Here is a 12,063-nt window from a genome sequence, read left to right as displayed (position 1 = left end):
CTTTAATCCAGTAAGGAAATATATTTCTCCCTACCTTTCTGGAGGAGGTGATGGAGACGTTTTGTACGTGATCAGGATTGGACGGAACCGAAACTCAAAAAAAGGATACATTTATTTCATCCAGTCCGGGAATTAAAGGGTCACTAATAATCCCTCCTTTCCGGTGGCGTTAAGGTCCATCGGTTTATTCCTACTGTTATAAACCACTGCTGTAAAGTTTTCCCCTCTCAGCTTGTGCCATTTGCTTCTAAAAGAAAAAGAAATACCTATTGTTGCCACTAGGGGCGGCGTAAAAAAAAAAATCATATAAGCTACCTGTGTTACGGACAATCAAACGCTTTGCCAAACCTAAAGCTGAATGTATTTTTAAAGCATAGTCTATATATATATATATATATATATAAAAAAGGCAAAAAATAAGAGAAAAACTTTAAAATGTCTTCAAAGAAGACAAGAGACTCTACTATTCCTATAGCTATATTTTACTACATGATATAGAGAGTTTATATTTAAAGGTTTTATGGCAAATTTACTCTATAAAATTTGTTGTTGTTTTTTGTATTATTCCAATTACTGTGAATTTTAACCCCACCCGTTGTAAATCCCTGAACACGCTCCATCTCATACTGGACCCCTGGTTGACACCAGGCGGCCATGTTTTGGGCTGGATACAATCTGTAAACACTTTAAATGTATATTTTTGAGAGAGAATGATTTGTACTATCAGTAATTTACTTTAATGATAAGATTTATATATATATATCTACAAAGCTATATCTACAGATAAGAAGCCATACCTATAGTATACAGTATATATGAAGTCACTTTTATCTGCATTTATTGTGTGTTTCTCCACGGAAGTCGCCTGTCCAGCTGGAAAACAAACCAACGCACATGTCACCCCCCTTACCCTTCCTCTTGGTTCGAAAACTATTATGATGCGTGGAGCAAAATGGCGCAATGGTGCAAAAAACAAAACAAAAAAACATGATTTAGGGATACTCAGTCAGGAGTTGTTTATGCTATATGTGTCTATACGTGACCACCCAGTGGTTGTGATGTGGATTGTGGCTGGTTTACTGTTAAGCCACACCCCTTTACTTCTAAGCTACACCCTTTACCATCAAGCCACACCCTTCACCATTTAGCCACATCCCCTTTACTGTTAAGCCACACCCTTTACAGGTAAGCTTTATCCCCTTTACTATTAAACCACGCCCTTAACAGCTAAGTTACATCCCATTATCTGTTAAGCCACGTCCCCTTTACATTAAGCCACACCCCTTTTTAATGCACACAAAGTGTGGTAAACAGATGGTAGAATGTGGTGCTCGGTGTGTGCTCAGGTGCAGTAGTCAATCTGACCCATCGTTGTATTGTTGGACGTTGTAACCGTCCATGCGGAGAGGTAAGGGGGGGGTACCTCTGTATGCTCACAGCTCCGTATACGTCTCATATCCTGGGATCTCAGCAATGTTGTACATTTTGGGACCTATCGTTATTAGTGGAATTCGCCGTTGTCCTCGGTGTAACCGGCCAATAGTCCTGATATTGCCGGGATGATCCCACCGGCCGTATCACACACTCTGCCTTACAGGGTCCTGCTCGGAAGCCTCCCTGAGGGGCCGCTCCTGCGGGATCCTGGGACAGGTACACCGAGCGGCCGACAAATCCTCCTGTGTCTGACACACAGCAGCTGGGTCCCTGCTAGGGACAGTGTCACCAGGACGGTATACGCCATTTATATAGACTTCCCCTGTAATATTCCATATGTATCAGGACAACAGCGCACAATGGCGACCGTGACTGTGACGTCCAGTGACCGGAAGAGCCAAGGGAATAGATTTATTTTATACATTGAGGGAATTCTAGTCTAATTCTTTGGTGTCTTCTCGGAACATTCTCGATGTCTTGCGTTGGATCGTTGTGTTGGAATTGTGTAATTGTGCGATGTGGGTTATCCGTCCCCTGAAGAAGTATCACCAATAAGTGTACACAGGAACCCGGTGGGGAACACCACATTGTCCATACCCATCGTATTCCAGGAAGTGTCAGCATAATAGTTACAGTCACTGCCAATATGTGGTGGTTGATGCACTATGGTTACAGTAGGTTACAATGCGGCAATAAGTTGTCACCTTGGTTACGCTGCTTAGTTGTCACCTAGATTACGCAGCATAGTTGTTACTTTGGTTACGCAGCAATAAGTTGTCACCCTGGTTACACAGCGGCAGTTGTCACCTTGGTTGCGTAGCAATAAGTTCTCACCTTGGTTATGCAGCACAGTTGTCACCTTGGTAACGCAGCAGTAATTGTCACCTTGGTTACGCAGCAGCAGTTGTCGCCTTGGTTACACAGCAGTTGTCACCTTGGTTAGGCAGCAGCAGTTGTCACCTTGGTTACGCAGCAGCAGTTTTCACCTTGGTTACGCAGCAGCAGTTGTCACCTTGGTTACACAGCAGTTGTCACCTTGGTTACGCAGCAGCAGTTGTCACCTTGGTTACGCAGCAGCAGTTTTCACCTTGGTTACGCAGCAGCAGTTGTCACCTTGGTTACACAGCAGTTGTCACCTTGGTTACGCAGCAGCAGTTGTCACCTTGGTTACGCAGTATAGTTGTCACCTTGGTTACGCAGCAGCAGTTGCCATGTAGAGCCGTGTTGCAGATCTCTCCCATCCATTGTGCCCCTATTGTAGTCAGAGCATGATGGGAGTTGTAGTCCTGCAGGTTTGGGAGCGTTGCTTATTATGTGTCGCTTGTCCTCTCACCCATCGTGTTACTTATAGATCGGCTCATTTACATGTTTAGACTGCCGGGATGTATTTAGACTGCGTTGCATCCGGCGGCTTTCTCTGTAAAGGATCTGAAGTGTCATCTGCATCGGGAATGTTAAGGACTGTACAAAACTTCACTACTTAAAGAGGTTTTTCCTGCTTAAAGTGGCTGAGCAGAATTAGAAAACATGGCCGCTTCTTCACAGCTTGTGCGCAGTTATCCACCTCCCCCAGTTCTTTGTAGTGGAGCTGGGCCCGTTACCCTGGTGGGTATAATTCTGCACATCCCCTTTAAGACATAGTACAGTATATCGCTATAAGTGTCCGATTGTTGGTGTCAGCACAGTGACCGCCCACGATGGCCGGAAGTGACCGCAGTGTTAGGAGAGCGCTGTGCCCATTCACCTCTCCAGAAGGCCGTCAGGGCCCAGGAGTAGTGGTGGGATATGGCGCTTCCCTTGCACCAGTTACAGTGGCGCCACCTATGGAGAACTGCTTGTCATGTTATTTTTGATGATTGTTACTTTTGCCTTCTCCGACTCGTCCTTGATCTGTATATATAATTAGTTTCTTCAGGATAAGAGAAACACTGCTGCCATTTTCCAGAATCGCCGCCCCCCCGTCCATAGGTCGTGTCCGCTATTGCATCTTTGTTTTATTGAGCTGCAGTACCGTGTGCGGCCTGCGTATGGGGGGGGGGGCGCTGTTTTTAGAAGGACGCAGCAAGTATTTCTATCTCTGTACAATCCATTATTCACTTTCTCTACATCTGTAAATAAAATGAAATTTCCCGATCAACTTTTATCATTTTTCTGTTGGGGGAAATAAGTTCCGGTCCCCATAATCCTAATCTCGCCCGTCAGACGTCTGTTCTCTTCTGCAATATGTAATCTACCTCATTTTTAAGGGTTGCCTATAAAGTTCCATGTAAAGTTGATCGGAGGGAATTTATGCAATAAACCAGGAATTCTCCGACAATCGGGTATATATATCAGTCCCTGGTGACAGACTGCCCTGTCCCCGTCCCGCCATCACATAGGAGGCGACCTGCCGCATACACAGGCCGCAGTTCTCATTATTCCAGCACAATCGTCTATTGTTTCATTATTGTTTATATTTTGTACAAATTTGATGTCACCTTCTATTCTTGTGCATAATAAAGAAATAAATCTATATAGAAATATAAAAATGTCCTGTCCGGTTTGTGTTTATCTCATTTCATTTTAATTGAAAGTCCATTCTGACCGACGGCGTTTATGGCCAAGTGCGAACCAGACCGAAATCCCAGCCGGTCACCGAACCAAGGAGAAGCCGTGCCAGATCTGGTCATGTGACATGAGAGGGCGCCGCCTACTTGGCACAATGTTTTCAGCCTGGTGATTAACCTTCTCCCTCCCAGTACATACATCACCCATTTAGACAGTTGTCTTCATCCACCTCTTCTTCTGGTCACAGAGGAGGAGGCCTGCAGGTTGCTGTTCCCTGGAAGACATTGGTCACCATTGCCATTAAGACTCCTGAATTGTGAGGGGAATGTAGATATTTAAAGGGGATTTTTTAGAATAAAACAATCATAGCTGCTTACTTCCAAAAACAGCACCACACCTGTCTTCAGGTTGTGTGTGGTATTACAATTCAATGGACCTGAACTGCAATACCAGACACAACCTGAGGATCAGCGTGGCCTCATCTCTCAGCTTTGAGCGACAGCTCTAGTGATCTCCTCATTGGATGCTTCAGGGAGTGGACGGGTTGGGAAAGCAGAGAGCTCTGGGCAGTTACCTCCTGAGCACCAAGCATTAAGGTTCCGCCTCCTGGACACTTAGCATTAAGGTTCCATCTCCTGGACACTTAGCATGAAGAATCCACCTCCTGAGCACCAAGCATTAAGGTTCCGCCTCCTGGACACTTAGCATTGAGGTTCCGTCTCCTGGACACTTAGCATGAAGAATCCACCTCCTGGACACTTAGCATTAAGGTTCCGTCTCCTGGACACTTAGCATGAAGAATCCACCTCCTGAGCACCAAGCATTAAGGTTCCGCCTCCTGGACACTTAGCATTAAGGTTCCGCCTCCTGGACACTTAGCATTAAGGTTCCGTCTCCTGGACACTTAGCATGAAGAATCCACCTCCTGAGCACCAAGCATGAAGGGTTTGCTTCCTGGGCATATGATATTTTTTCCCTTCACCAATGCAACCTGTATGACCTGACCGTCAGGTGAGTTTTCATTCCTCCTCTGTTCTTTCAACATTTTGGAAGCTAAAACCCACTTACATACTCTCTTATAAGTAGACGTCTGGATGATGCTGGTGAGCGTATACTGCTGGGGTATTGCTGTCTGCACTGCTGGGCTATTGCTGTCTGCGCTGCTGGGGTATTGCTGTCTGTGCTGCTGGGGTATTGCTGTCTGCGCTGCTGGGCTATTGCTGTCTGCGCTGCTGGGGTATTGCTGTCTGCACTGCTGGGGGTATTGCTGTCTGCACTGCTGGGGTATTGCTGTCTGCACTGCTGGGGTATTGCTGTCTGCACTGCTGGGCTATTGCTGTCTGCACTGCTGGGGGTATTGCTGTCTGCACTGCTGGGGGTATTGCTGTCTGCACTGCTGGGGGTATTGCTGTCTGCACTGCTGGCGGTATTGCTGTCTGCACTGCTGGGGTATTGCTGTCTGCACTGCTGGGCTATTGCTGTCTGCACTGCTGGGGTATTGCTGTCTGCACTGCTGAGCTATTGCTGTCTGCACTGCAGGATTATTGCTGTCTGCACTGCTGGGCTATTGCTGTCTGCACTGCTGGGGTATTGCTGTCTGCACTGCTGGGGTATTGCTGTCTGCACTGCAGGATTATTGCTGTCTGCACTGCTGGGGTATTGCTGTCTGCACTGCTGGGGTATTGCCAGTGGCGTTTCTACCATAGAGGTTGGCAGTTGCTATAGGGCCCGTGCAGGAGGGGGGCCCGTGGGAGAGGGTAAGAGGTGTGTCCTTGTGCTTAACCCCTTATGTACTGCAGTGTGTAAGTGACCCAATGTTTACTTACATGCTGCAACACAAAAAAAAAGTTAACAAGCAGAAGGCAGAGATCTCTGTTTCACTGCACTGATAACCTCTGTTCTCCAGCTGGCAATCAAGTAGGAAAGGAAAATGTGCAGAGCTCCTTGCAGAGGTCAGGGGTTAACAGTGCACCAGCAGTAAAGTAGATATATGCTCAGTGCTTTGTGTTGTGTGTAGGGGAGGGGGGGCCCCTTAAAATTTTTTGCTATGGGGCCCCGTGAATCCTAGCTACGCCCCTGGGTATTGCGGTCAGCACTGCGGGTTTCTCATCATCCGGTGCTATCAGTCATTCCTAATGATTTGTGTAACCACAGTTTCCCTTTGCATCGGTTCCATCCCCCGTCACTCACCAGAACCATAAACCTCTTCTTGCCAAGAAAAAGCCCTTTATTCCCTCTACGGATTCTGAATCTTTAGCTGCTTCTTCATAAAGAAAATAAATCATTGCAAAATCTGTTCTCTGACTGCAGCCACATAGCAGCCGACCGCTGATTCCAGAGCTCAGCTACACAGCGGCGGTCATGTGATGGATACTGAGGAAGGGAAGGAAGATGTGGTAATGATTATGATAGAAGGACAGCGCCGCCCTAGAGGTAAGTACAGATACAGCATTGCATACTGTGATATAGAAAACTATGTGGATATTAAAGAGATCAGAAAAACATGACTTCTTTCTTCCAGAAACAGCACCTCTCCTGTCCCCAGGTTGGGTGTGGGGTTTGCAGCTTAGCTCCATTGATATGAATAGAGCCTCAATCTCAGGTCTCCTACTGTAATGAAGAGTCAAAGAGGAGTTGTGGTTCAGCGTTTGTGCCTCATTCCGGCACACCTCACCACTGCTTCCTCCTCACTCTTCTTCATGAATACTCAATGCTACCCGGCCTCCTGTTCGCTCAGCAGGATCTGCCAACAGAGGACTGATCTGCAATCAGATCTGTGCTGGAGATGTGGTCTAGGGGTAGATTACCTGTCTAGAGACTAGAGATAATCGAACAGCGGGAATTTTCAGGTTTGTTCGAATTCGAACCATCGGCTTTTCATTCAAATCCGATGGTTCGAGTTCGAACGAACCTGAACATTCCCGCTGTTCGATCATCTCTACTAGAGACCGGCAACAGGTCTTTCTTTGGTTCGAATCCCCTGATGAAAATTAAATATAGCTCTTTATTTTTTCCTCATAATTATATAATTTTTAAAAGTGCAAAGAATTCCCAATCAGGTCCAAATTAGTTTTTTTTTTTTAATACAATGATGAGAAAAATAAAAACTAAATAACTATTTTTTTTATTTTTTTGCATTATTATATTTAAAAAAATTTAAAACTAAAGGGGGCCTGAATTAATTTCTGCACCACAGAACAGTCAGCGGCCATTTACACGTCCACAAAATATTGTGCCCGGAGCTCCCAGAATCAGCATGGATCAATACCAGGACTGCATGGAGCTTCTGTCTTCACTATGAGCCTCAGTATTCCCGACCCACATAACAACCAGCTCGTCCAGCTACCACTCCCAGAATTCCCCGGCAGGAAGTGGCCGGAGGATCCCTGGCAGACAATCACGGGATTTATTGTTTTGCAGCAGCTGGAAACCGCAGGTTCCTGACTCCTGACCTCACCACACTCGAGGACGAAACAATAAAACTCAGCAACATGTGCGACTCCAGATTACAGGGTGCGGAGAAGGCCAAGATGATAAAAAGAGAAGGAAAAGAGGCATTCACGTAGACGGGGAACTATGGCGGCTCCAGGGCCCGATGGATGATGGTAAACGATGGGGCTCCAGGGCCACTGGCTGAAGAGAAACAATGGCGGCTCTAGGGCCCGATGGGTGATGGGAAACGATGGGAGCTCCAGGGCTCGATGGGTGATGGGAAACAATGGCGGCTAAAAGGCCCAATGGGTGATGGGAAATGGTGGGGGCTCCAGTGCCCGATAGGTGATGGGAAACGATGGCCGTTACAGAACCCCATAGGTGATGGGAAATAATGGTGGCTCCAGGGCCCGATGGGTGATGGGAAACAATGGCGGCTTCAGGGCTTGATAGGTGATGGGAAACGATGGCGGCTCCAGGTCCCGATGGGTGATGGGAAACAATGGCGGCTCCAGGGCCCGATAGGTGATGGGAAACTATGGCGGCTCCAGGGGCAATAGGTGATGGGAAATGATGGGGGCTCCAGGGCCCGATGGTTGATGGGAAACTATGGCGGCTCCAGGGCCGATAGGTGATGGGAAACGATGGGAGCTCCAGGGCTCGATGAGTGATGGGAAACAATGGCGGCTAAAAGGCCCAATGGGTGATGGGAGACTATGGCGGCTCCAGGGCCCGATAGGTGATGGGAAACTATGGCGGCTCCAGGGCCCGATGGTTGATGGGAAACTATGGCGGCTCCATGGCCGATAGGTGATGGGAAACGATGGCGGCTCCAGGGCTCGATGAGTGATGGGAAACTATGGCGGCTCCATGGGTGATGGGTGACTATGGCGGCTCCAGGGCCCGATGGTTGATGGGAGACTATGGCGGCTCCAGGGCCCGATAGGTGATGGGAAACGATGGCGGCTCCAGGGCCCGATGGTTGATGGGAAACTATGGCGGCTCCAGGGCCGATAGGTGATGGGAAACGATGGCGGCTCCAGGGCTCGATGAGTGATGGGAAACGATGGCGGCTCCAGGGTTCGATGGGTGATGGGAAACTATGGCGGCTCCAGGGCCCGATAGGTGATGGGAAACTATAGGAATAGACTGACTGCAAGGAAATCCACAAAGAAACGGAATATCCGTGAGCTGTAGGGATTCTCCTTCTATTGCCTGGCAGCGCTAAATAGGCCCAACATTACAGGTGGGGATGAGGGTTTTGGCGGCTTTGTTATATTTACTCCAGTTTTGTGGTGTTAATGCCATAGTTCCTCTATGATTTCTGTCTAGAGTAGCTGCAAATCCCCATAGAAAATCTCTCCTGCTCTGGACAGTTCCTGACATGGACAGAGGAGGCAGCAGAGAGCACTGTGTCAGACTGGAAAGAATACACCACTTCCTGCAGGACATACAGCAGCTGACTGGAGACTGGAGATTTTTACATAGAAGTAATTTACAAAACTATATAACCTACCACCTCGTGTGTATGACCTCTGGCCCCTCTCTGACTTATGAACCTGTGCTGCCCGCCCCGACCTGTTTACCTGCCCATTGACTATAACAGAACTCTACCATTCCTGACCTCGGCCTGGACCCGTTGTTTCCCACCTATACTGGGTGCAGTGGTGGAGGGAGCGTCCTGATGGCCTCCTGCGTCCACCTTACTGAGGGTGACAACCATGTAGATAATACCCTCAGGTGTGAGTGTCGGGGGTTCCGGAGGATCCCCCCCCCCCCCCCCGCTGGCGATTATAGTGAAGCATCTCGCCATATGGCGCACAGTACGGACGGTGAGGAGTAAAGTCGTCTGTAGATTCGGTTCCTATCACTCCATAGAGATGTTCATTAAGAAAGTATTTCCCTGGCAGCCTGCAGCAATCCAGAGAGCAGATAATCTGCGGGAAGCCCCAGACTGCTCTGCTCTTCACCCCCATAAATCCCGCTCCTCCATGCTTGTGTGGCTCCCGGCCATGATATTCCCTTCAGGCACTTTGAAGTGAGGCCACGTACTATCAGCGTCTCCAAACAGCTGGAAAATAGACAGGGGAGAAGCTCAGTTATTTGTTTCCACATCTTCTTATATTCCGTATAGAGGCACAGTATAGCGGTATACAGGGTCAGAGGAATGAGAAAAGATCAGGCCTCCTACTGCCTGCAATCATTCTGGACCCAAAGCACTATGGGGCAAGGAGGAGACAGAGAGGACTGTGCAGCTGTAACTGAAGGACCACACAGTTCTATAATAATAGAGATGAGTGCAGGGAGGGGATAGAGAGGACTGTGCAGCTGTAACTGTATGACCACACAGTTCTCTCTATGACCAAAGAGATTCGAGCAGAGAGGGGATAGAGAGGACTGTGCAGCTATAACTGTATGACCACACAGTCTATGATAATAGAGATCAGTGCGGGGAGGGGATAGAGAAGACTGTGCAGCTGTACCTGTAAGATCACACAGTTCTGTCTTTAATCATAGAGATGAGTGCAGGAAGGGGATAGAGAGTACTAAGCAGCTGTAACTGTATGGCCACACAGTTCTCTCTATGATCATAGAGATGAGTGCAGGGAGGGGATAGAGAGGACCGTGCAGCTATAACTGTATGACCACACAGTTCTCTCTATGATCATAAAAATGAGTGCAGGGAGGGAACAGAGAGGACTGTGCAACTGTAACTGTATGGCCACACAGTTCTATGATCATAGAGATAAGTGCAGGGAGGGTACATAGAGCACTGTGCAGCTGTAACTGTATGACCACGCAGTTCTCTCTATAATCAGAGATGAGTGCAGGGAGGGGATAGAGAAGACTGTGCAGCTGTACCTGTAAGATCACACAGTTCTGTCTTTAATCATAGAGATGAGTGTAGGGAGGAAATAAAGAGGACTGTGCAGCTGTAACTCTATGGCCACACAGCTCTCTGTAGGACCAAAGAGATGAGAGCAGGGAGGGGATAGAGAAGACTGTGCAGCTGTAACTGTATTATCTCACAGTTCTTTCTATGATCATAGAGATGAGTGCAGGGAGAGGGTAGGGAAGACTGTGCAGCTGTAACTGTATGACCGCACAGTTCCCTCTATGATCATAGAGATGAGTGCAGGGAGGGGATAGAGAGGACTGTGCAGCTGTAACTGTATGACCACACAGTTCTCTCTATGATCGTAGAGATGAGTGCAGGGAGGGGATAGAGAGGACTGTGCAGCTGTAACTGTATGACCACATAGTTCTCTCTATTATTGTAGAGATGAATGCAGGGAGGGGATAGAGAGGACTGTGCTGCTGTAACTGTATGACCACATAGTTCTCTCTATGATCATAGAGATGAGTGCAGGGAGGGGATAGAGAAGATGGTGCAGCTGTAACTGTATGACCACAAAGTTCTCTCTATGATCATAGAGATGAGTGCAGGGAGGGGATAGAGAGGACTGTGCAGCTGTAACTGTATGACCACATAGTTTTCTCTATGATCATAGAGATGAGTACAGGGAGGGGGATAGAGAAGACGGTGCAGCTGTAACTGTATGACCACATAGTTCTCTCTATGATCATAGAGATGAGTGCAGGGAGGGGATAGAGAGGACTGTGCAGCTGTAACTGTATGACCACATAGTTTTCTCTATGATCATAGAGATGAGTACAGGGAGGGGGATAGAGAAGACGGTGCAGCTGTAACTGTATGACCACATAGTTCTCTCTATGATCATAGAGATGAGTGCAGGGAGGGGATAGAGAGGACTGTGCAGCTGTAACTGTATGACCACATAGTTTTCTCTATGATCATAGAGATGAGTACAGGGAGGGGGATAGAGAAGACGGTGCAGCTGTAACTGTATGACCACATAGTTCTCTCTATGATCATAGAGATGAGTGCAGGGAGGGGATAGAGAGGACTGTGCAGCTGTAACTGTATGACTGCACAGATCTCTGTATGATCATAGAGGTAAGTGGAGGGAGGGGATAGAGAGGACTATGCAGCTGTAACTGTATAACCACACAGTTCTATGATAATAGAGATTAGTGCAGGGAGGGGATAGAGAGGACTATGCAGCTGTAACTGTATGACCGCACAGATCTCTGTATGATCATAGAGGAGAGTGCAGGGGGTCAGGGAGTGCTGTGCAGCTAATCACAGGGAGTTCTGTCCATGATCATAGAGATGAGTGCAGGGAGGGAATAGAGAGAACTGTGCAGCTGTATCTGTAAACAGTTCTTTCTATGGGTAGAATGGTTTTACAATACTTGCAGAATATCAGCTATGGCCCCCTGGAAGGTGCTGCCCAACCCATCCATAATATAATCTGCCATTGTACGTACGGTAGTGGGTGGTCTCCCCATGTAAGTGAATACGGGTCGGGGGCTTTAGGGATAACGTATGACTTGCTGTTGTGGCTATGGCCTGAATCCTATTTTTCTTGCCAAAAATTTTGTGTTACAAATTTTATTTTATGTTACAAATAATGTAGTAATAGTGTAATAGTTGTAGGTGACTGCAGAGCTCACACTCATTATACTGTGATATCACTTTTTCCCCTTTATGTGCTATATAAATATAAATAAACAATCTATATTTCTTTCATTGGTGCAGACAGCCCTATATGTGTATATGAGTGT

The sequence above is a fragment of the Dendropsophus ebraccatus genome, chromosome 4, assembly GCF_027789765.1.
Source record: "Dendropsophus ebraccatus isolate aDenEbr1 chromosome 4, aDenEbr1.pat, whole genome shotgun sequence".
In the NCBI taxonomy this organism is placed as follows: domain Eukaryota; kingdom Metazoa; phylum Chordata; class Amphibia; order Anura; family Hylidae; genus Dendropsophus; species Dendropsophus ebraccatus.
The sequence above is the reverse complement of the archived record's forward strand: the minus strand, read 5'-3'. Positions refer to the sequence as shown.